The following is a 26,121-nucleotide window of genomic DNA, read 5'->3' as shown; positions in this document are numbered from 1 at the left end:
TTGGGTGACTTTATTACAAAATGTGGTTAAAGTGAAAGAACATGCACCTCCGAAATAACATCAATTAGCTCAAGGAAAACAAATACTTTACCTTATCTCTTTGTCTCCTTTCCAAGGTTCTGTGTAAAATGGGCCGTTCTCCCTCCCCACTGGTATAATCCCTGCTGTGGGAGAGGATTACCCTATAAATGGAACAGTCTCCATTTTGGATCCCTCCAAGTCCCTCTCAATGCAGCACAATTGTTGATACAATCTGCCAAAAAGCAGGTAACTTTAAATAAAACAGGGGAAGGGGTAGACCTGGCAAATGCTGTTACAAAGGCTGTGTTCATCTTGTCTCTAGCCTGCCCACTTTCACTTTGAAAATAAAATTTTTTCAATCTGGGAGGAGAGGGGGAGATAGGGTGACCAGATGTCCCTATTTTATAGGGACAGTTCCAATATTTGGGGCTTTTTCTTATATAGGTGCCTATTACCCCCCACCCTCTGTCCCGATTTTTCACACTTGCTGTCTGGTCACCCTAAGGGGAGAGGAAAATGAAACAAAACTTGACTTCTTGGAGTTCTCTGGGACAGGAAGCCATGTCAAACCTTCCTACTCACCAATTACCCCTCTGCCTTAGCCCTGATTTTAGCATCACCTAGTGTTTTACTATTTTTGTTCTGATTTATAAAGTGAATTGTACCTTAGACCAGGCATCCAACAGCATCAGCACAAGCATCTTTGAACAAAAATTAACTAGAAGAACGTGCTGATTCCCACTGACTTTCTGTTAAGCTCATTTGAGTCCGCCATACTTTTAGGCCATATCTATACTACAAACTTCAGTTGGTGCAAGTTACATTCAGTTGATGCAAGCTGCCAAAGCTTGTATGTCGCTTGGGTGCATGCATACCTGTTTGCTTGCATTAGCGCTGTATATACTCACCATGAGTGTGTGTGTCAATGCAAAGTGCATTGTGCCGGGTAGGCAATCCAGTGTTCCATGTGCCAGTGTCCCATGCAGTTCCTTTGGGGACATTTTTGTAGTATTTTGTGGGGCAGTAATTATTTGCCCAGGGATTTCTGGGAGTTAAGGATCAAGTTCCCAGCATGCACTCTTTCTCCATCCTCTAATACATTATACATCCCATAATTGTCATGCCATTTTTTTTAAAATGTCGCAAACCCATTCATTGCTTTTCAGTTTCTGCAATGTTTGACAGAAACATGGAGCCCACAGAGCTCAGCACTATTCCCTAGGAATATTGCAAATACAGGATGTATGATTTTCCTGTACTTGCAGATTTCAGGAAATTCCACAACAATTGAAAACACAATGAGGAAGACAAAGATATATTTGAGGAGAGTTTTTTGATGGACATACAGAAAAAATTTCCAGATTGCTGGTGATGTTTACGGAGCAGCTGCAGACGGTGGCATGCTGCTTCTGGGCCCGAGAAATGAGCATTGACAGGTGAGATCACATCGTAATGTGGGTCTGGGACAACGAGCAGTAGCGTCAGAACGTTCAGAAGTGAAAGGTCACATTCCTGGATCTCTGTGTTGAGCTCAACTCATCCCTCTATTGCAGGGACACCAGAAACAGACCTGGATTGACAGTGGAGAAGCAAGTGGCAATCAAGTTCTGAAAGCTTGCAATGCTGGATTGCTACTGGTCAGTGGGAAATCATTTTGGAGTTGGAAAATCTACAGGATGGCTGTTGTCATGCAAGTGTATGGGGCATTTATCATCTCCTGCTACTGCAGGATTGTGACTCTAGGCAATATGCAAGATATTTGCAGCAATGGGGATCCTGAACTGCAGTGGGGCAATATATGGCATGCATAATGCTATCTTGGCATGAGCCCACCCTGCATCACCGAAAAGGGCTACTTCGCTCTGGTTATGCAAACATTAGTGATCACCAGGGATGTTTCATTGATATCAGTGTGGGTTGGTCAGGGAAGTTGCATGATGCATGCATCTGTAAGAGAACAGGACCATTCAGAAAGCTGCAAGCAGAGACATTCCTTCCCAATTGGCAGATTACCATTGGTGATGTGGAAATGCCAGTAGTGATTCTGGGGTACCCAGCCTACCCCTTACTCCCCTGGCTCATGAAGCTGTACACTGGCTATCCAGAGAGAATGAAGTGTTCTCCTACTGGTTTTTGAATGTTATGATTCCTGATGTCAGATTTGTGTCCATTTATTCTTTTGCGTAGAGACTGTCCGGTTTGGCCAATGTACATGGCAGAGGGGCATTGCTGGCACATGACATATATCACATTGGTAGATGTGCAGGTGAACGAGCCCCGTATGGTGTGGCTTATGTGGTTATGTCCTATGATGGTGTCCCTTGAATAGTAGGAGAACACTTCAGTCTCCCTGGTTACTTAATAACAGACGTAAAAGTGGCAATTCTTCACCAAAAACCTTCAAAAACAGACTCCAATGTGAAGCTACAGAACTGGAATTAATTTACAAACTGGATACCATCAGATTAGGCCTGAATAAAGACTGGGAGTGGTTGGGTCATAACAAAACCTAAACTTTATTTCCCCAATACTAATTTCTCCCTACTGTTACTCACACCTTCTTGTCAACTGTCTGTAATAGGCCGGGGCGGCTCCAGGCACCAGCGCAGCAAGCATGTGCCTGGGGCGGCAAGCTGCGGCCTGCTGGTCGCCGTGAGGGTGGCAGTCAGGCTGCCTTCAGCAGCATGCCTGCGGGAGGTCCACTGGTCCCGCGGTTTCAGCGGCAATTTGGCAGCGGGTACGCCGAAGGCATGAGAGTGGCAGACCGGCATGCAGATGAATCTGCGTTACCAGCAGACCTCCCGCAGGCGCGCCACCGAAAGCTGCTTGACTGCCATGTTTGGGGCGGCAAAATACATAGAGCCGCCCTTGGTAATAGGCCACTCTCTTACCACTTCAAAAGTTATTTTTCCTCCCTTGGTATCCTGCTGTTAATTGACTTAGCTTGTTAGACTGACCTCACACTTGGTAAAGCAACCCCCATCCTTTCATGTATTTATACCTACTCCTGTATTTTCCACTGCATGCATCTGATGAAGTGTTTTTTCGTCCACGAAAGCTTATGCCCAAATAAATTTGTTAGTCTCTAAGGTGCCACAAGGACTCCTCGTTGTTTTTGCTGATACAGACTAACACAGCTGCCACTCTGAAAGTTGCATGGTATGTACTTCATATGTGAGGCAAAAGGGGAATAGCTGCCACCAGTAAGGAGGGCTGAGGTGGAGTAGCTGTCTGCTGACTTTGAACAGCAATACAGCAGGGCTAATACACAAACCCAATGTGGAGCTATGCTTTTGAGGGAGGTGTTAAAGGTTTATTTTTGCAATCAGCCATAGTTGTATTCTGTCTTGGGATAGTGTCTGTCTTGTGTAATTTTTAAATTATGTGTGTTTTAGTTTGGCTGCTGGTATCTATTGTGCCTCCTGCAAATTATAAATACTGCTGGGCCTGGGGCATTGCCTACTGCTGTGAATTGGGTGGTGCTTGGTGGACATTTATAAGTACTGTTTAATTTCTTGATGGCCGCTGTGCATTCTGTAGCATTTATTGTGAACTAATCAAGATACTTTGATTCTTCAAATGTTGAACTTTATTGAGTTCAAAAATTCTGTACACAAAATCAAAGCGCCAACAAACACGTACAATGTCATACAAACTTCTAACATAATTTAACAGGTTGAAACTTTTAAAATTCCTATTGAAAAGGAAGTAAACATTTATGTCCATTGGTGTAAACAAAATGTAGTTTTCTGTTTGTTGTGGCTATACATACACTAATCTGTGGTTTCACAGGTCAGTGTATTTGAAGCTATGGTTTTCTTTGCTGTCCCCTGGCATGGAGCAGTAGGGGTAAGGATGTGGTCTGGGATCCCACATGGTATGTTGGGGGGTATAGAAAGCAGTGACCATGGAGTTCTCCAGTGAGTGCAAAGACTGATGAGTTCAGGATGTTTGGATCTGTAGGGCAATGAGGGTCTGCACCATTTGAGGTGGCTGCCTGTGAAGATATGTCTACATGCATTGTAAACTTGGCTCTGTGGGACCCGCGCTTGTGCACTCAATGCTTCTAAGCCCATGCTTGAGCATACACAGTGCACTGTAGACCTGGGTTTACTGTTGCTGTATCTGGGTCACACAACCATGAAACGTGCATACTGCCCTATGCCGACCCTCTAACTTGGCTCTGTGGCTTGAGCAGTGTCCACGCTCCAAAATGACAGAGCTTGGACCTGAGGCTCAGTGGGACTCGGGCTTAAAACCACCCCTTAGGTCAGTGCTTCCCAAACTTTTTACCTTGTGCCCTCCTCTTACTCCTGTCCAGCCCCCCCCCCCCCCAAGCTGGCACCGGGAGTGGGGCTGTGGCTCTGTAAGGTGGGGACACGGACAGGGGTAAGGGGTCCGAGGCTGGGGCCACAGCTGGGGACAGGGCTGGGAGCGGAGCCTTGGCCGGGGGCCAAGGCCAGCAGCCGGGGCCCCAGGCATCAGCATAGGTGCTGGAACTAGGAGTGCTGGAGGTGCTGTCGCACCCAATTAGCTTGAAATGGTTTCCATGATATACAGCAACCCCACTATACAAATTGTTTGAGCACCCCTCAGCATGGGGCCAGCAGCTGGGGCTGGGAGCAGAGCCCCAGGTGTTGGGTTGGCAACTGGGGCTAGCAACCCAGGGCCAGGAGCAGAGCCATGGGGGCTGGCCTGGGCCCCAGCCACTCCCTTTGAACGTTCTTTCACACAACCCTGGGGGGGGGTGTCCCACAGTTTGGGGACCTCTGCCCTAGGTGGGTTTTAAGCCTTGGGTCCTGAGTGCTACTGACCCAAGTCATACAGATTTGTGTGTGGACAGTAGGGGAGTTGGGTTCAACTCCAGTTTACAATGGAGTGTAGACATTTCCCACTCCTTGTCCTACTGGTACTCCCAGGCCCTCTGCTTGTCCTTTCTGTTTTTCTCCATGCTCTTGATCATATTGGCCCTTTGTTCATGGTATGGTGCAGCACTTGCTTGTAGGATTTCACAGAACATGTCCTCCATAGTCCTCTTCCTTCTCCTCATCAGGGTCAGACATTCTGCAGGGGTGGAGGAGTCTCCCCTCAAGGCCATCGTGCTAGAAGCTGCTGATAAAAACAGACACATGCCCCATTAGATTTACAGTCACAATGAAAGGGCAAAGATAAGTTTCAAAACTTCTTTCCCATATTCCCATAAATACTTTCAATAAGAAGGGTTTATTGACACTTCAGCTTTGGAGCGCTTCAGCACAGCACCACTCTCCAGCTTAGGGTTGCCAGCTCTCCAGGATTGTCCCGCAGTCTCCAGGAATTAAATATTAATCTTTAATTAAAGATTATGTCATGTGATCCAACCTCCATGAATATGTCCAACCAAAATTGGCAACCCTACTCCAGCTCAGACCATAGTGAGTATTGCCAGGCAGAGAGGAGATGGGAGGGAGGGAGAAGATTTTCTGTTGCATGAAGCTATAAAATTCTGGCCTCTATTCAATGGATATGAGTACAGAGCAATGGAAGTGAATATTGGCAACATTTTCCACAGGAGGTGATGATTTTGGCTGATATCTTACTCCTGAGAGTCACAAAGGGAGAGAGAACCCAGCTGCTACTGGTGTCCTGAAGCCATCTGGGTCCATATGCCACTAGCCTGTTTGCTGCCATGGTGACAGCTGGACTCACTGCAGAGTGGCTGGGAAAATGTACTATCATGGAGGAAGAAATAAGGACACTATCCCTAGAAGCCTTCTGGAGAGGATTGCAAGGTATCCCCAGGAAAGTTTCATCAAGATCTCTCAGGAGGATAAAAGACATAAACAAAGTGTTCCACGTGCTCCTTCTGCCTCTGTCTAGTCTAGCATGGGAATGAAAAGCAGATGGCAGTGTGCCCCTTTGGGGTCCATCCAGATCAATAAGTGTTTATGTTACCGCCTGCCTTGTAACCTTGGGTGCTTCTGTGCTATGCAGCTTTGGCCCAGAGCCCTGACACCAGAGCATTGCACACAGTGGCCCCACCTGGGCTTCCACCAGCCTGGTAACTCCTTGCAGGGTGACATCAATAGCCCTTCCAATCCTGAGTCTTCCCAAAGCTGTCTCCCCTGCAGTGTCCAGTCCCTCTCACTGGATACTCACAGAGATTGTTAAATTCGCTACCTCCAAAGATACAGAGCACACACCAGCTTGTGAGTTTAACTGAGGACTTCCCCCTTCAGTCTAATACACAGCACTGAGATGGTTTTGTAATAAAACAAAGCAAGAGTAATTTTGTTAGCAAAGAACAGATATTTAAGTGATGATAAGCAAGAATAGGGGATAGATACAGCTACAAGTGAAACAGAATAAAACACGCTTCCTAGTGGCTAAAACTTAATTTCAACAAGTTACAATCTTTTTCTACCATCTCTTTCTCACCTATACTCAATTCCACTATTCTTGGTTTTCAAGCCAAGAAAATCCACTCCTCTTCCTTTGTTTCCTAGATACTGGACGCCTAAATAGCTTTCTGTTTCTGCTTATATGTCCCAAAAACTATTGTCTCTGTTTCAAGAGCCAGGAAATCTTCCTGGGGGGTGTAGGCTTTATCCTTCCTGCTCATTAGCTTGATTACTTTGTTTACCTTATATGCAGATATACTTTTCGTTGTCCGTTGAGTTATAACCCAGCTCAATTTACACCCAAGACACAGGAAAACAGGCAAAACAACATGCCTTTATCTAGGACAGGTTGGGCTTATGCACTGCTTGCAAAAAACCTTTTAAGAGCATATTTCCAGCATACATCTGTAATTCTTTATACACCACATGTAAGTACATCACAGAATAATACTGATGACCAATGTGTTACTGATTTTCATATGGCACCCTTTATATAAAGATTATGACAACAGTGTGTTGGTGTAATGAATGTGTCAGGCTTGATGTTAGAGTATGGTGTGTCCTCTGCCAGTTGGCATTGAAAGACTCCTCGGGTCATAGCCAACTCTACCACTGTTTGTTCTACTTCTACCTGAGCACAGGACCCAGAATCGATATGGATCATGTAATCAGACTGCCATAATACTGTTTAAGAATTTGTTTTGAATTTAGTTTCTAACTTTTTATTTTCCCACAATATACCAGTAAAATAATGAAAAGTTGGTACCTTTGTCTTTCACACTTGGGGATGGGATGGACACCACATTTAAATAATTTGAAGACGGGGGAAAGAGAGGAAGTAAATGCAAATAAAACATTGTAAGGAAAAAATGCATGCACACACTTTCCCCCATCATCAGTGGGCTCCTCTGCATTTGCTTGGCAGGACTGGCTAGACTCCTGCTGAGTTTCAACAGGTCATGGCTGTAGGGACTGGGGCATAGGTGGTCATGCCTAATGGTTAGCAGCAGGAGCCTGGAGTCAGGTACCAAGCTGAAGGTGAGTCAGCATCAGTGGTAAGGTGTAGGAGCAGGGAGTTGGAGCAAGTCAGGAAAGCAGGAACAGACAGGGCTTTAGGATAAGGAGGACAGGAAGTGTGTGTGAGCCAAGTAGATAGGGTCCATAGTAGCTAGCAGCCAACAATTACTTTAGTTGCTCAGACAACTTCATGTGCCTCTTTCTGGTTTAAGTAGAGCTTCCCAGCCAATCGGTGAGGATGGACATCTCAGCTCCCTCCATGGGCGGGGTCCTTTGTGATCTAGAGGTTCAATGACTCCCTTCTCCAGTAGTTCAGGTGAATTGCTGGCTGGTGACCCATGGGACCATGTTAGAGGCTTGTGATCCTTCCTGTCACCCTGCTCCCTAGTGCAATCTCTGGGCAGTAGTGGGCCTGACTTTCTAAGATGTTTTTTATGGAGGGTGTTTACCAGGTCAGGAGCATGGACATTCTCCACTGGTTCCCACAAGTGCTCTTCAGGATCATAGCCTTTCCAGTCCACAAGGTGCCAGAGTCTACCCCATCTGTTTCTGACATCAAGGATCTGATGGACGATATACTCGTGGTCTTGAATCTATGCTGGTGGAGGAGTGTGGTTGGGAGTAGTGAGGGAATGGGTCCTGAATGTATGGCTTCAAAGCAAATTTTGTTTTTATTTGTAGCCACTTGGGCCCTTTGAGGTGAAAACTTCTAATTGTGCTAATCTAAGGCTGGTCAGAAAATTCCATCAAAACTATTTTTCAACCAAAAATTAGGTTTATCTACTACAACACTTTTGGAAAAAGCATCTGTTTTCCATTGAAAGTTTTGACTTTTCATCAGAAAATTAAACATGTGAAAACCAAAATATGACCATTTGGAAATGTCAAAGCAATTTTTTTCTCTTTTCAACTGAAAATTTTTGGGTTTTGATTTTTCACCAAAAAATTGAAATTTTCTATACAAAATGTCAACAATTTTTGTTTTCATCAAAAATTTTCCACAGGAAAATAAAATTCTAACTAGCTAGTAATAGCTGATACATGAAGTATAGTTGTTGTGTAAAGCTGGCTAGTACTTGTTTAAAACAACCAAAGTTATTTCATTTAAAAACCACAGCCAAAATTTGAATTGTTACACTAAAAATGAAACAATACTGCTATATATTCTTTTAACATATAAAATGCTTCTATCAATCAGCTTTCAGTTGCTTTTGAAACACAGTAAATAATAACATAAACCCCAGTCATATCTGTGTTAGCTAGTGCAGTAAAATGACCCTCCTGCTCTCAAAAAGAAACAAAATATACCTTAGCACATACTTTTAACATTTTGGGCTATATTTTGTTCAGCATTTTGTGCAAATTTGTGATTTTAAAAAACAAGAACCAAAACCAACCAGACAAATGTGTGAAGGTCTCATTTGACCCTAAAACTGCAACACTTCTCTTCTATCTGAAACACGTTTAAAAATGATTACAAATAGTTTTAATTTTAAACACCATTAGAAAAAGGCTTAAGAAAGCCATCTGAATGGATGATAGCAGCTAGTAAATATCCATTAATTACTTGATAACTAAGTCAGCTTGTACACAACATTCTTAACCATATTTCCTAGCTGAATGATTTAGATGATTAACGACTTGTCAGACATGCTTAACAAAATGTGGAGCAGCTGCAGGAAGCCTCTACAATAGGGGTAGCAGAAGAGGAAACTTATCCCCACCCATTCTCAATAGCAGGAACAGCCTGTGGGTAAGGGGACTAGAGAAATAGAGAGACTGTCACATGTTAGAAAGATTGAAACTGGCCATCTCCTATGTCAAAGGAGGTCAGCAGCCATCGCCTGTGGAGCTGTCAGGCACTAAAGGTCTCTGAACCTCAGGTTGATACAATTACTGCTAATACCCCCCACCAGAGGCTACACCTGCTGACTCAGCAAGCTCAGGTGACTAGCAGCAGACTGCTAATTGGGCACCACCAGTATAAAGCTTCCAGTTCCTATCCAACTCTTTGCCTATACTAGGGGTTCTCAACCTGTTTCTTTCTGATGCCATCCCAACATGCTATAAAAACTCCAGGGCCCAGTGGTGTGGGGCTTCAGCTGCTGGGGGGGCTTGGGGCTCCCACCCTGAGGGGTACCAGGATGCCTGCCCTGCAGGGCTGCAGCTCTTGAGGCTTTAGCTGCAGGACAGTGGGGCTCTGAGATTTCTGCCCTGGGCCTCAGCTAGTCTAACACCAGCCCTGCTTTACAGACCCCCTGAAACTGGCTCATAGTCTCTGGGAGAGGCTGCTGACTCCTGGTTGAGAATAGTTGCTTAGATCAGCCAGTTGCTATTGCTGACTGGACTCCTGAAACCAAGTTCCTGCCTCCTTGCTTGGTTCTTGTTCCTGCTACCACACCTTGTTCCTTGCCCTAACTCTAGGGTGACCAGATGTCCCGATATTGAGCAGTTTGTCCCACGTCCCAACCGAAGTACAGTTGGGATGCCATTTGTCACAATATTTTGTTTTGGGCACGGCAGCCTGTTTTTATTTTTATTTATTTATTTTGCTTAGGCGGTGGTGAGAGGCAGGGGGAGCACCTTTTCAATTGTTACTCACCCAGCATGTGTGTGTCTTCGGCGGATTTATTATCCGCCACCAAAATGCCACTGAAGACCGTCACTGACTGAAGGACCCGCTGCCAGAGTGCCGCCAAAGACCCGAACGCGGTGAGTGTAACAATTGAAAAGGCGTTCCCCCGGCGGCGGTCCCGATATTTTAACGTTATCATCTGGTCACCCTAGCTTGACCTTTGGTGAGACTTTTGATGCTGACTCTGGCTTTGATTATCACTTGACTTTTAGTGTGGATTTGGACTTGGTGATGGAATCCTGGGGTATGAGCTGGAGATATGGGACCACTGTCCCGCTTTAACTCTCCAGCCTAGGTTGTCTCTCACAAAGCTAGGCCAGTGACAAGTAGCAAAAACCCCTCCAGGTGATGTGATTGCTCAGCCATCAATATGTGGAGCCCCACACACCGCTAAATTACGTAAGGGCTCTTCAAGTCTCTCATGAATTATACAGAGAGAGGCACCAGCCTTGAATCCCAGAAATATGCTGCTCAAGACTCTCTTGGACAGTGCAAGCTCATTAATTAGTTTGCCACACCAACAAAGGGTAGTGGACATGCAACAGCCCTTGTTAACTTGAGCTGAGATTCCTCAAGCACTTCAACCAAAACAACACTGTTTTAGGTAAAATATCAGGGCTTTGGCGTGGAGCTTGGAGTTGGAGCACGGACCAGTAGGTTTTTGCCCGGAGCTGGAGTGGAGCAATTCAAAAATTTGATTGCTCCAAATTCCTGTAAAATATAAAACAGATTTATTAACCATAGAAAGATTTAAAGTGATTATAAACAGCAGGCATAGATATCGAAGTTGGTCACACGCCTCTACCCTGCTATAATGCGACCTGATATAACACTGGTTTGTATATAGTGCGGTAGCAGCGGGGTTCCGGTGGTGCTTTAAAGGGTCCGGGGCTCTGGCTGCTGTGGGGAGCCCTGGACCCTTTAAATCACCGCTGGAGCCCTGCCACTGCTACCCCGTGGCTGCGGCAGCGTGGCTCGCCGGCGATTTAAAGGGCCTGGGCTCCCTGCAGCGGCCGAAGCCCGGAGCTCTTTAAATCACCGCTGGAGCCCTGCCGCCCTTACCCCGATATAACGGGGTTTCAGCTAAAACGCGGTAGGGATTTTTGGCTCCCCAGAACCGTGTTATAGCGGGGTAGTGGTGTATAAGAAATAAAAATAAATTTGCAGTCTAAATTCTACAGACTAAGCAAGATTGGAATCAAGCTGTTTCTCATCCTAATATATGTTACAGGCAGCTCACAGTCCCTAATACAGACTGAATTCCCTTTCAGCCTGGGACCAATCTGCCCAGTTCAAAATCTTTGTCTTCCTGATGATGATTTAGGTGTTGAGATTGGGGAGGAGAGAGGCCAAGTGATGTCACTGTCCCTTTTTTATACATTCTTCCATTTGCTAGAAAGATCCCTGTTGTGACATGGGATTTAGTTAGCCCTCTCTGCATACGTGCTCTCTTTGAGGAGTCTATGGGATAGTAGATTTTTCTTGATGGGCCATCAACATACGTCTGGCTGGTCCGGATGTAAGTCCATCTTCTAAGTTACTGATCCTTGTTGCTACTGAAAGGCTAGCTATGGGCGTTCTCCTCTTCACAATATATTTCAGGAACAAACCTATAGCAATACTTCATAACTTCCCATACAATGATAGTACCTACAATTCAATGTGGTATTAGGGTTCAACAGATCAAACCTTTTAAAATTATACCTCACAAGGGGCATACATAATACAAAACATCATATGACAGTGGTGACTATAGGGTCCTAGGGTGCTATTTTGAGGTACAGAGTGTCACAGACTCTCTCTGGTTTTGACCTTTGGTGTGTATTCTGGCTGTGACCATTAGGTCACTGCTACATTATGGGCCCTGCCAGGACAGAGAGTAGATAATATTGGAGCAAGTAAAGGAAGAGGGAGGAGTCCCATGGGAGTAAATAGGAATCTGGGTGTGAGAGAGAGAGAAAATAAATTGCATAGTTCTATCATTAGCCTCTGTGCACTCCTGGGCCATCAGCTAGGATGTTCTGCAATCAGGGACTTCACAGCCAGATGGATCATTTTCTGTCCATTCATTTGGATGTTTCTGCACCTTTGCATTAATGCCACATAACATACACAATTATTATTCTTGCAGGAAGCTAATTAGTTTTCAGAATCTAGCCCCTGCCAATCTGAGTGATTAATCTTACTACTAATGTATGTCATGCAGAGTGGTGAAACTCAGTAGTTTTCCAATCTGATGTGATTGCATTTTCCCAGTGTAAAATTTCACCATGCTAACAGGTAACAAGAAGCATTTCTTTCATTACAAGTAACAAATTCAATGTTATGAGAACGCTTGTGTATTATCTCACAATAATGAACAAGTGTCACAAATGGCCTACCCTCTTCAATGATGAATGGCATTTTTTGTGCTATGCTCTTACAGTGTGCAACAGAGGTCTATGAAATAGCAAACCTGGATGAAGAATACTAGCAATTCCTAATTTTCTTTTGCAAGCACTAGTTATTTGAATGCTGAAGGGAACCAATAAGTTATGGAATGTGAGTTCAATAAAAGCCATTTGCTGCTGTCAAGGTCTATTTCTGCATACTTTTTCATTATGTTACCACCATTATATTAAATTCCTTGATCTCTGGTACCTTCTACAACTCTCTAAAACCTAGCACTGTCCACTCTTTTCTTTATAAGCTACCCTGGACCCATGATTCTCTTTTGTACTACCAGACCATATTTAACCTTCCCCTTCTTTCAAATTGCTTGTAGAGGTTGCCTTCCCCCATCTCTTTAGTCATTTCTCACACAATTGTGCAGAATGGTGACTGCTTTTAACAGAAAATTTCAATCAGTGTAGTTATTGGCTAATAGCATAGCCATCTTACTTCTATGCATGTAATAATCTCCCCCTTTCTGATGATGGCCACATCTTTTCCCACCCCTTTTTATCTCTTTGACATAGTTGCCTTTGATTCTGTGGCATGCTCCATCCTTCAGGATCATCTCCATATCTGTGCAGGAATCTGTTGTTCCCTCCTGCTACTTTTCCACTCAATATCTAGTAGTTAAGGCCCTACTTAATTTGTGATACTGTGGAAATTGCAGATCCTGCAATATTAGGCTAACACTGCAATCTTGTCAGCCCCGGGTGGCTGGTGGCTGGGGCTCCTGCTGTCAGCCCCGCACATTAATTAATACAATATAGGTGAAGCAAAATGTCTGGTTATCCAAAATATTAGCAGGCATAACATAATACTTGTGTTTATATTCTTCCAGCAAATTTTTCTTAAACAAATAGGCTTTTCCAAATTACCGCAATTAATAAAGGTCCATTACACTGCTCTACAGCCAAAATGCATCTGAAATAAATGTAGTCAAACTTTACTAGTTCTGGGTCACTGAGAACGAAAATGATGCTTAAAATTGTTGATTGGCTCCAGTTTTCAAGATATGCTATTGGGTCAGTATATACGACCCTTGACTTGGGAATGGCGGACGATAAGTGAGTTATAAAGGGAAGGGATCTCAATTTAAACCAGAAATGACTAAAATACATCTTTGACTGGATCTATGAATAAATCTATGACTGGGTTTGGACAGTACTTGCTTTTTAGGCAAAACAATGAATGATGCAATCTGAAGCTGGTATTGCGTCATACATGATATGAATTGCATCATGTTATCCCTAGAAGTCATGGATGATGCAATCATAATGAAGCTTACATCACTCTGCTGAACAAATTGCCCTATATCAGCTCTAGAAATCATACAGTGTCGTGCTCTCTTATTTGTCAGTGTTTGATTTTGCAAAGGGACACATTTCTGTTTAGCCAAAGTGAGCAGAGATGCCTCATACTTGTGTGAACAGTGCAGATAACTTCTGCTATGTTTGTGGTGAAGTGACTTTTGCATCACAAAAGCACAGTATAACCACTATAGTTAAGAAAGTCTATCACCTTTATTTTGGCTGCAAAATTGGAGATCAGGACAAGAGGTGGGCCCCACACATATGCTGCAATACTTGTGCAACAAATCTTGGCCAGTGGTTGAACAGGAAAGGGAAATCTATGCCTTTTGCAGTGCCAATGATTTGGAGAGAGCCAACAGATCATACCAGCAATTGTTACTTCTGCATGGTGCCTCCAGTTGGGAAAGGTGTGTCAAAGAAGAAAAAGTAGACTGTGCATTATCCAAACATTCCATCAGCTATACGCCCAGTACCCCACAGAGAAGGACTGCCGGTTCCTGATGCACCAGAATCATTCTCACTTGAGTCGAGGAAGAGGATGAAACTTCTGGTCCTGAACCATCAATGTCACAAGACCCACATTTTCTCCCATCCTCCTCCTCTGAACCACACCTCATAACACAAGGTGAACTGAATGACCTTGTCAGGGATTTGGAACTACCCAAGAGTAAGGCAGAGCTGTTGGGCTCCAGACTACAGCAGTGGAATCTCCTGGCAGGTGATGTTAGGGTTTCCATGTTCCGTGACCGTCAAAAAGATCTTATCCCATTCTTCTTCATGGAAGGTGATCTTGTAGCCTGCAACAACATTGATGGTGTGATGGCAGCCCTCAACATCGTTCACGATCCAGATGAGTGGAGACTGTTCATTGATTCATCGAAGACGAGTCTTAAAGCTGTTTTACTGCATAATGGCAATGTTTTGCCATCAATTCCAGTTGGTCATGCATAGGAAACCTATGACAACATGAAACAACTTTTGAGCTGCATAAACTATGACCAACATCAGTGGCAGCTTTGTGGCGATTTGAAGGTTGTTGCTCTCTTGCTTGGTCTGCAGACTGGATACACAAAGTACTGCTGTTTTCTCTGCGAATGGGATAGTCGTGCAAGAGATTCCCACTAAATCAAGAAAGATTGGCCACTCTGACAGTCATTGGAGCCTGGGAGGAAAAGTGTTTAGCATCCACCACTTGTTGAATCACGGAAGATTTTGTTACCACCCTTACACATCAAGCTGGGTCTGATGAAGAACTTTGTCAAGGCCATTGACAAAACACAAGCAGCTTTTAAGTACCTCCATGGAAAATTTCCAAGGTTAAGGAAGCTAAGATAAAGAAAGGTGTCTTTGTTGGTCCTCAGATTCGTGAACTTCTTCGAGATGATGCATTTGACCATGCACTGCGTGGCAAGGAAAAAATGGCATGGAAAGCCTTCCAGTTAGTGGCAATAAATTTTCTCGGAAACAACAAGGCAGACAACTACAGGGTGTTGGTGGAAAACCTCCTCAAGGCATACAAAAGCCTTGGTTGCAACATGTCACTAAAGATACATTTTTTGCACTCTCATGTAGATTTTTTTCCACCGAACTACGGAGCAGTGAGCGACGAGCACGGTGAGTGATTTCACCAGGACATTGCAACAATGGAGAAACGCTATCAGGGCAAATGGAGCCCATCAATGCTTGCAGACTATTGCTGGACAGTGACAAGAGATGCTCCATTTAATGAATACAAGAGACAAGCCAAGAAGCGCTGAGTAGACACTGAATAGGACTAAACTATGTACATAATAGTTTTTTGCCTTTTGTTTCATAATAATAAATTTTATTTATATAACCCTTTTGCTGATTTTTAAAGTGTTACATAAACAGGACAGGTGAAATATTATCATGTAAAGCAACCATAAACACATGCAAAGCCAAAGGTTTACAATTTATGATTAAAACTCTACTATCTTCACAATATACATAGACATAAAATTCTATATTTTACCCTATCATAGCTACCCGATTTGGTAGTTGAGTATGTGCACGCACACACTTTATTTATTATATATATATATGATATGTATGAATTAAAAAAAATTAAAAGAAAGTTCGGTTTTGATACTTTCATACTGTTTTTCCACATTTCTTAACTTTCACTTAAAGTTTCCTTCTGGTAAAAATTGAAAACATACAGTTCCTTTAAAAGCTGTCTTGTTTTTATAAACAGTGATTGTGAGAAATTTCTCTTCTCTCTCATACACCAGGAGTCTGCATTATAGTCAGCAAATTCAGAATTGAAATTCTCACCAGGCATCTGATCCTGTATGTAGGTTCAAGAAGAGACTATGTCAATGTTTGCTTAGTTCTTACCTTAATATTTATTCCAGCTAACCTTGGAAAAAGGGATACAAAATAATCAAGCCAAGTTATGTAATTTATATTCTCCCTACTTCATTTTACAGTCAAGTAGATCCAAACAATGAAGCATAAATGGTTTATTATAGTCTTCATTGCCACTGTCAGGACCTGATAAAAAAGGAAAAGGTGTGTATGTATATTTTCTGTGCTGTATCTCTCAGCATCTGGAACACAGATTAAAATATCATATTTTACTAATGGTTATCAAGGCTTAGTTACTTCTGAGGCAACATATTCAACGCACAGGGCTGATTCTAGAGGCATGCGAGCAGGGCAGTCACTTCCAGGTGACTGCTGGGTCACTTAGCTTTTTTATTTTTGGGGGGCTTGGTCACAGGAAGGTGGGGACTGGAAACATTTTCCAGCCTGGCCAGCAGAACAGGTAAGGCCACCCCCAGATACATATATAACACACTACAAGGAACATGTAATTCTTTAAAGGTAGAAAGTGATAATCCCTGTTCTTATCTTTGTATATGTACCATTTCCTCTGAGACAGGTTCATTCCTGTACTGACACAAGTAGCAGATTCAGGAAAGAGGGGTAACAGCTTGCAGGAGCACTATTTAGGGGTAGCAGGGGGCACCTGCCCCCCAAGTTACATTTTAAATAATGGTCTTTATTTCCGTCCTTTCAGCCCTAACGATATATAAATAGCTTGGTATTGTTTAGATTAACATAAAACAAAGGTATGACTGGTTAGTCAAGCAGGGTGCAAGATATGGGTATTCACTTTTTGTCTGTGGTACATGAAGGGTTTTATTATAGACAACTAACCAGATAGTGCATTTATATTTTTATTGAGTGAAGGGAGCCTTGACAGCAAGTATTATCTCCTGGAATCTGGCATTAGACTATTCCCATTATCTCCGATATTAACTTGGCTTCTCCCTACCCCCCAAAAAATATAATTGAGACAGTTGGTGTAGTGAGGTGGATTGGCTGCTCACAGACACAGAGAAGGAGGGGCCCCTCACCGACCCCCCGGGTGGGCGGAGCCACACCATGCTCCACCCTCCTGCCAGAAGTCAGTGGGTGGGACAGGAACTACAAAAGACCATTCGGAGAACTCAGTTGGGGCCCAGCTGCCAGAGAAGCCAGATACCTCCTGCAAGCTCTTGAGCTGGGAGGATGCCGCAGACCCTGAGGAAGCTGAGGACTGGGCAGGACCATCAGGGCCATTTACAGACCCAAACACAGAGAAGCTGCAAGCCCTGACAGAGGCCCTCTTCCCCAACAACCAGGATGACCCTCTACAAAGCCAGGTATGCTCTGAGGGGGAGTTGGGAAGTGGCCCAGGGGTAGCCGACCCCCATCCGGCTGCAATGCTGCCAACCAGTGAATCAGTGTGTTGCAGTCAGAATCCCTGCTGACCCAGTGGCAGATCATTTTGCCACTGCTAGGGCCCTGGGCCGGGATACAGTGGAGTGGGTGGGCCCGTGTCCACCCTGCCACCCCAATCTGTGGTCGGCATTCTCCCCCCACCTTAGGCAAGAATCCTGCGCTTGTTGGCCCTCCGCTAGAACTAGGAGGCCCCACTCTGCTCAGCCTGAGGCAGAAACTCTTTGCTGCCCTGTCCTGATCAGGGGCTGGGCTCTGTAATAATGTTTGTCATTCAGCCCTGATCACAGACCCACGCTCATGTCGCCCCGCTGATTCCGCATGCCAGGGACCTTCCAGAGACGTAGTGAGGCAGATTGGCTGCCCACAGACTCGGAGGGAGAGGGGGCCATTCTACACTTGGTGGAGAATGCGGCCATCGGCCTGACTCCAGCAGCCCGCCATAGGGAACCCTAAAAGAAGGGGGGAGGGAGAGAGGGGAGGGGAAAAATGGAGTTTGAGAAGCTCATTAAATATCTGGCTGAGAGCCAGCAGCAGAAGCAGCAGCAACTGGTGCAGCAGCTGGGGGCCCAGCAGCAGAAGTTACTCCGGGAGCTGGGGGCCCAGCACCGAGAGCAACAGTCCCTCCAGCAACTCACCACCCTGCTGCCTCGACCTAGTCCGGCCTCGGCTGGGGCCACAGGGAATCTCCCTGTCATCTTTGAGTGGATAGTGGTAGTGGTGGGGTGGCCCCAAGAGCAGTGGGGCACTCTCCTGGCCCCCTACTTGACTGGGACTGCACAGACCACTTATCGGGGGCTTCCTCTGGATGAGGCGCAAGATGATGGGCGGGTGAAGTCAGCCATCTTAGATGCCCTCGACATCATGCCAGAGACCGGATGATGACCTACCCGCCGGGTGCCCAGCCTCACATCGTAGCCCAGGAAATTAAAGACCTCTGCTGGCGATGGCTTCTTCCAGAGCAATGCTTGGCGAGTGAACTCGCTGAACAGGTTGCCCTAGAGCAGTTCATCCAGGTGCTCCCAGCCCATGGTAGGACTTGGGTACTCCGCCACCGCCCAACAACCTTGAATGTGGCGGTCACCTTGATGGAAGACTTCCTGGCCGCAGAGATCCCTATCAGTCCAGGAATCTGGACCATGGGCCCTGTGCCGACCCGGACCCAAGACCAAACACCTGATCACAGACCCACACTCATGTTTCCGTCACCCCTCTGATTCCCCATGTCAGGCGACCTCCCAGAGACTTAATGAGGCGGATTGGCCGCCCACAGACCCAGAGAGGGAAGGGCCATTTCAACCCAATGGACTACGGTTGGTTATGACTACATTTGATAATAATCATTTGGAGATACTTCATGGGTGGAAGGATAGTCTTGTGGTTAAGGCAGAGGATTAGGCGACACTGGACCTGGTTTCTATTCCTAGCTGTGCCATAAACTTCCTATGTGAACTTGAGTAACTTGCTTAACATCTTGGGGTCTCAGTTTTCCCTAATTCATGGGTGGCGAATTTTGAGGATAAATTCATTGTTTGTAAAGTGCGCTAAGGGCCTTGAATGAAAGGTGCCATAAATTAGAGAAGTCCCTTCCTCCATTCTCCCATTTAGTTAAGGGACTTCTCTAATTTATGGGAGTCCCGGGGGTCTGTCTGGGGGTGTGAATATGGGGTGTGGGTGTGGATAAGGGTCGGGGCAGTCTGGGGACAGGTAGGATCCTGGGGGGGCAGTTCTCAGGGGGGGGAGGGGAGGGGACAAGGGGGGGGAAGGGGGAGGGGGGGGAGGGGGGCGGGACTAAAGCGGGGCTCCCCCCCTACAGTGTCTTCTTTTTTGATTGTGGAAATATGGTAACCCTACTCAAAAGGACAATGCAGATGTCAATTCCTTTGGAGTACTGGTGAATGGGTGGCAGTCAGAAGTGTTTGCCTGCTTCCCAGTCTACATGCTGGTCAGCTCATGCCTGAATTATTCCCTCAAACCATACAGAAGCAATACCATGACAATCAAAGAGAGAAAACATCCATAAAATATTACAGGCGGTTTCCAAGTTCTTCCTAAGGGGTATATGGGAGGATGCCATGCAGTACTTTCAGTCCACAATGTATAGGAGCAGGTAGCGGTTCTGGCCTCTATCAAACACATCCCCATTGTGATTCCACAGGAAACGAAGAGTGACTCATATGACTGCAGAGCAGCTGGGAGCACTGAATGTAGGTGACCTTGGCAAGCATGGGCCCAGACATACAGAGAACTCCAGGAGTAGTCTCCATAGTGCAGGCAGATTTGCTTGAGTACAGTGCATCTTGCATGCGGGAGCCTGGGGGATGGGGAAGTGTAGTACTTTTTGTGACCTCCCTGTTTTGTTTTGTTTTTTAATTTTAGTTCAGTTTCCATAGCAGCACGGATTTCCCTTTCTGGGCCTACGCTGCTGCTCATCACCCCACCTTGGACAGCCAGTCTGGCCTTGATAATGGCCATCCTAGCACTTCCGTATCTGTCAAGATATTATACAGACCACCCTAAAGCCTAGCTTGATGAGATCCACAGCTGGCACCCCTTCTCCTTTTCCCCCAGGTCCCATGGAGTTGCTTTATTCTTATAATCCTTGGTAGCACTATGTGTGTCACGATTTAGGCAAATTAAGTCCCAATAAACACTCCAACTGCCACCCTAACCCCAGGGTCCCCAGACACCCTGCCTCCCTGACGGGCTATTCATGAACTGTCCTCTCAGCAGCCCCAGAACCTTCTCTCCATGCTGACCTGTCACCTTCCAGTTAGGAGAAAGAAAAGCAGCAGTTGTACTACTTGGCCAATTCATCACACCACCTTCTGCTGACCTAGGCTCAGTGGATTCATTGCAGCATATACAGCTGTACCAATGAGAATCTACCTGTCATGTTCTAAAGGAGCCTTATGTGTGGGGGGGGGGGGGGGGGGGAAGGAAGGTTGGAGTGCCTTCTAGTCCTTGAGTTGAAGATTTTTCTCTCTGAGTCTTTAAAAGAGGGAACGGAAATGTTAAAAAGAAAACTATTTTTGGTCCAAAATCATTAACAGGACATGCATAAGATTAAATTTTACAATAAAGTTTACCTCTAGAGGACTCACACAAACACTATTTCATTCTCTCTGCTGTATCTTGTTCATGCATTGTACTAATTCTTTGTGTGCTAATTGTCATCTTAACATGTAAAAATTAATGCTGTTGCCTTGCTGACCTTATTTCTGTTTCCTTAGTATTTAGTAGTCTGGAAGTTTCTATAGAACAGATTGTATCTTTTTCTTTTCCAGGCCACTCAGAAATGGAACCAACTGATCGTAGAGAAAATGCTGAATGAAACCTGATATAACTGGATGAAGAGTATGACAAGTTTCCGCCTATCTTGTTCTAGGATCTTTGGGAGTTTAAATTACTGTGCTAACTATAAAAATAAACTTATGTGGTTAATGGAGACTGATTCCCTGTGGAAGGTTTTTAAATGACTTTGGGACGGCAAGGTACTGTTCAGAACAATAAAAGAATGAAGGGGACTTATTGGCACATTGGCCAGCATTGTGGTTGGAGGAAGCAGCTTATTTCTACAGGCATCAAGAATGCTAGCAGTCATCCTGCATGGTACCCCAAATCTGAGGGAGAAAGGTAAGGCCAAATAATGTGATGATGCTGGTTTGTTTTATGGGGGAGGGGGAAGTGTGAGGAGGCAGGGTACAAGGGAAGAGTAAAGAAGGGGGAGTGCTAAGTTAATTTCTGTGAATGCTTGTTACTAAATCCCTGAGGTTTAGCTGTTTTATACAATCTGGATAAGTAAAGTGGTATGTTCTTGGTTGGTATGTACTTTGGGTGCTGTAAATTAAATAGTGCTGTCTTGGTCCCTGATCCTGTACTGAGAGCCTTGCACGTGAACCCCTGCACCCAGGGCCGGTGCTACCATTTAGGCAAACTAGGCGGTTGCCTAGGGCGTCAAGATTTGGGGGTGCCAAAAAAGGTGTCCCCAATTTTTTTTTACATCGTTCCTACGCCCCCTCCCCGAGCGCGCAGTCGCAGCTCCACTTCTCCTGCCTCCCAGGCTTGCGGTGCCAATCAGCTGTTTGGCGCCGCAAGCCTGGGAGGGGAGGAGAATTAGAGTGGGGGTGGCGTGCTCGGGGAGGAGGCGGAGCAGAGGTGAGCTGGGGTGGGGAGCTGCCGCACGGCTCCCCGGGGGGGGGAAGCTGCTGGGGGGTGGGTGCCTCAGGGTGGAGGGCGGGAGGCGGGCGCAAGGAGGAAGTTTCGCCTAGGGCGCGAAACTTCCTTGCACCGGCCCTGCCTGCACCCACGTGGAGTCTCATTGAAGTCAACAGGTCATGGTGTGAGTACAAAGATCTGCCTATGCTGTTGTCATGGTAGGAGCAATGTCTTGTTGTTCTTATTGTAGATGCTGTAGTTAAATAATTGCTATCTTTGGGCTTGATCTTGAAGTCAATGGGACTAATCATTACTTGTGTGTGGAATTGTTTGCAGGATCAGGCTGTGGTTTCTAGATAAGAGATTAAAGAATTAACAGGTACAGGGCATTTGTATGTGGGGAAGAGAAGACTTTGGCTTTGGCTACACTGGTGCTGTACAGCGCTGCAACTTGCTGCGCTCAGGGGTGTGAAAATGCCCCCCCCCCCGAGCGCAGTGAGTGCAGCGCTGTAAAGCGCCAGTGTAATCAGAGCCTGCAGTGCTGCACGCTCGCTCGCAGCGCTGCAAGCTACTCCCCTGGGAGAGGTGGAGTACATACAGCGCTGCAAGAGCTCTCTCGCAGCGCTGGCGGCGCGACTACACTCGCGCTTCACAGCGCTCCCATGGCAGCGCTGTGAATTCCCAAGTGTAGCCAAGGCCTTTGTCTAGTTTTCCTGCTTTCAGTGATAAAGGTACTGGTGTTGTCTCTGTCCTTCATAATATTCTCCGCAAACTGGCAGGCACCAGTGTTGGATTAGGGCATTGATGGAAGTGACTATTGACTCTTCTCAACGATAAGTAATTTTCTTTTTTTAAAGTGTTATTTTTAAATATTCTAAAAGTTCTAACGTGCTTTTAGAAAGTTCTAGAAATCAAAATATGCAAACCAAATGGTCCCAAAGTGGCCTGTGATTTAACACATAGCAACAATTATATCCACCCATTTGCATTTGTACCCAAAAAGCAGGCAGATGGACACCTAACTACCTGATTAGTATGGGCAAAGGCATGTTTTGTGCGGATTAATAGTTATACATCCAAAATTTGTGCAAGTAAATTTAGAGGCTGGGTTGAGTCCTGTTGACAATTTGGCCTCTAAAGTTTTAGAAGCTTTGTGGAACCTCAAACTTCTCTAGTTTCTGCAATCTCTAGGAGAAAAGCCAAGAGGGAGAGATGAGTGACTGTATCCAATAATTATTATATTATAATATGTATAGCAAGCTGGACTGAAATTCTGTGTCAAGTTGAGTTTTTGTGGCAGATTGGAAGTTCTGCAACAGCTTCACTTAAATTAACAAACAGGGGCAGTTACTGAATTAAATATAAAAATAAATAATACAACGAGTACTTTGGCACCTGTATGATTATTTTGCTATTAAATCCAGTTTTTTACTATGTTTCTACAATTCAATTTTTCAGCATGCTGCAGGTTTTTGTATTGACAATGAATAAGAGCATTGAAAGGTGAGGAAGAAAAAGGTTGGAGCAAACTGGTGGTTTTGGTACCTCGGAAGGTGCGGAAGTTGGTTTGGGAATGCTGGATGAGTACATTAGCTAGATGTTGCTGCTGAAAGGTTAAATAGTGTGAAATAGTTGATGTCATTTTTCAAAGGGGGCAGTACACTCTTTCAGAGTCTTTGTTTCAGGGTTCTGCAGACTGTGGAAAACAACTGCACATCTGACTACACTGGGTTCATGTTTTTATGGTCTATGCAATCATGAGGAATGAACAATCTTTTTTTAGAAATTAAAGCTGTAGCATAATTGTAGTAGGATTTATTCAGTCTGGCTTTGGTGCCTCATTTCCACTTCCTTCCCAGTTAAGAAAACTTCACACTGCAGATGTTCTTAATAATGCCCCCTTTTTGGGACCCTGATTTATTAACACAAAGTTCAAAGAACACAAATATCCATCCAGCCTTCCTAGATGGCGCATACTGTTGGTGCAGTGTTGTTAGTTCTGAACCTGATGAGGTGTTTCTCCAGCAAGGCTTACCCCAGCCTTCCTCTCATACTCTGAAAGCTCACATAGGACTAATACTTCATTCTCACTGAATGCAGGCTATCCTTCATACTGCACAACAGGCCTGGTTCTAAGTCACATGACCCCTTGCTTATCTCAGACACATTCCCTTCACCTGGAGAGGCAGGCTATACCTGGTACAGGTGAGGTTGAGCCCCAACCCCCTGAAAGGGCCAGCTCATCCTGTGACAACAATTTTGTAGCAAAGGTTAGATTCCATGACATTCTGCAGCTGTGGAAAATATGGGACCCTGAGTATGGTCCTGGTTCTGTGTGCAGCCATACACCCACAAACTTTACTCATGCTCCATTGAAATCAAGGAGAATCTGTGTTTGCTATCTGATACTAAAGAAGTAAAGATGCTGTGATTATTTGTCATTGTTGGCAACTCTTAAGTACTGTTAATGTTCTTAATTACTGAGCTATAGTTAATGTGGGAAACACTTTTAAAGCTAATTTTTAAGTTAAGCATGTAACCATTTTCTGGATAGGTGAAAGTAAGCAAAGCACGGCACTGTTATTGTGCGATCCTCCCATGATTATGCACTGGCTGCCTGTAATGTACTCAGTTAGTAAAAGACTTCCCCAACCCATTAATAATAGTGATAAATATTTTCTAGCTTTTGCCTGATAACATCTGGAGATGTCTGATATGGGCTTATTATCTGATAACCTTTTTTAAAGACACTTTCAGATGAGGGACATTTGTGTGTGTCACAGGAACAAACACCTTAGTGTTCATGAGAATTCATTCTGCTGTAATTTCATGAATTTTTCACTAAGTTCTATAGAAGGAGCCTGTGAATTCACTGGCATTGAAATATTTTCCAGTAGCATCTGTCTTTTCCTTTGGTGTACACAGAATGATGTTTTTCAATATATCTGATTTTTAAAATGCATGTATACTCAGGTTTTGGGAAATATTAGAGAGACACTGCTGATGATGTCTAATGAAGCTTACTTTTGTGGAGTGTTTTATTATACAGCAGATTTTCCTTTTGGTAACTGGTAACTAGGGCTGTCAAGCAATTAAAAAAAATTAATCACGCGATTACTTGCTCTGTTAAAAAATAGAATACCAATTATTTAAATATTTTAGAGGTTTTCTACATTTTCAAATATATTGATTTCAATTACAACACAGAATACAAAGTGTACTATGCTCAGTTTATATTTATTTTTTATTACAAATATTTGCACTGCAAAAAAACAAAAGAAATAGTATTTTTCAATCACCTAATACAAGTACTGTAGTGCAATCTCTTTATCATGAAAGTTGAACTTACAAATATAGAATTATGTAAAAAAACCACCTGCATTCAAAAATAAAACAATCTAAAATTTTAGAGCCTGCATGTCCACTCAGTCCTATTTCAGCCGATCACTCAGACAAACAAGTTTGGTTACAATTTGCAGGAGATAATGCTGTCCACTTCTTGTTCACAATGTCACCTGAAAGTGAGAACAGGCATTTGCACGGCACTGTTGTAGCTGGTGTCATAGGTGCCGACTCCGGGACATTTCCCCATGGGGAAAAATTGGTGGGTGCTCTGTACCCACTGGCAGCTCCCCGCCCCACCCCCCTGCCCCAGCTTACCTCCGGCCCTGCTTCCGCCCCTCCCCTGAGTGCGCCGCAGTGTCCTGCTTCTCCCCCTAGCTCCCAGTGCTTGTGCCATGAAACAGCTGTTTTGCGTGGCAAGTGCTGGGAGGGAAGGGGGAGGAGGAAAGTGGCGTGCTCAGGGAAGAGGCAGGGCCGGAGCAGGGATTTGGGGAGGGGTCCAATAGGGGCGCAGAGGCCGGGGCCGGGGGGCCACGAGCACCCACCTGTGCCAAGGAAAGTTGGTGCCTGTGGCTGGCGTCGCAACATATTTATGTGCCAGATCCACTAAAGATTCATATGTCCCTTCATGCTTCAACCATCATTCCAGAGGACATGCATCCATGCCAATGATGGGTTCTGCTCAATAACAATCCAAAGCAGAGTGGACCAACGCATGTTCATTTTCATCATTTGAGTCAGATGCCACCAGCAGAAGGTTGATTTTCTTTTTTGGTGGTTCGGGTTCTGAGTGTTGCTCTTTCATGATTTTTGAAAGCATGCTTTACACCTCAACCCTCTCAGATTTTGGATGGCACTTCAGATTCTTAAACCTTGAGTCGAGTGCTGTAGCTATTTTTAGAAAACTCACAGTGGTACCTTCTTTGTGTTTTGTCAAATCTGCAGTGAAAGAGTTCTTAAAATGAACATGTGCTGGGTCATCATCCGAGACTGCTATAACATGAAATATATGGCAGAATGTGGGTAAAACAGAACAGGAGACATACAATTCTCCCCCAAGCAGTTCAGTCACAAATTT

The sequence above is a fragment of the Trachemys scripta genome, chromosome 4 (assembly GCF_013100865.1).
Source record: "Trachemys scripta elegans isolate TJP31775 chromosome 4, CAS_Tse_1.0, whole genome shotgun sequence".
Lineage (NCBI taxonomy): Eukaryota > Metazoa > Chordata > Testudines > Emydidae > Trachemys > Trachemys scripta.
Note: the sequence above shows the minus strand (reverse complement) of the source record.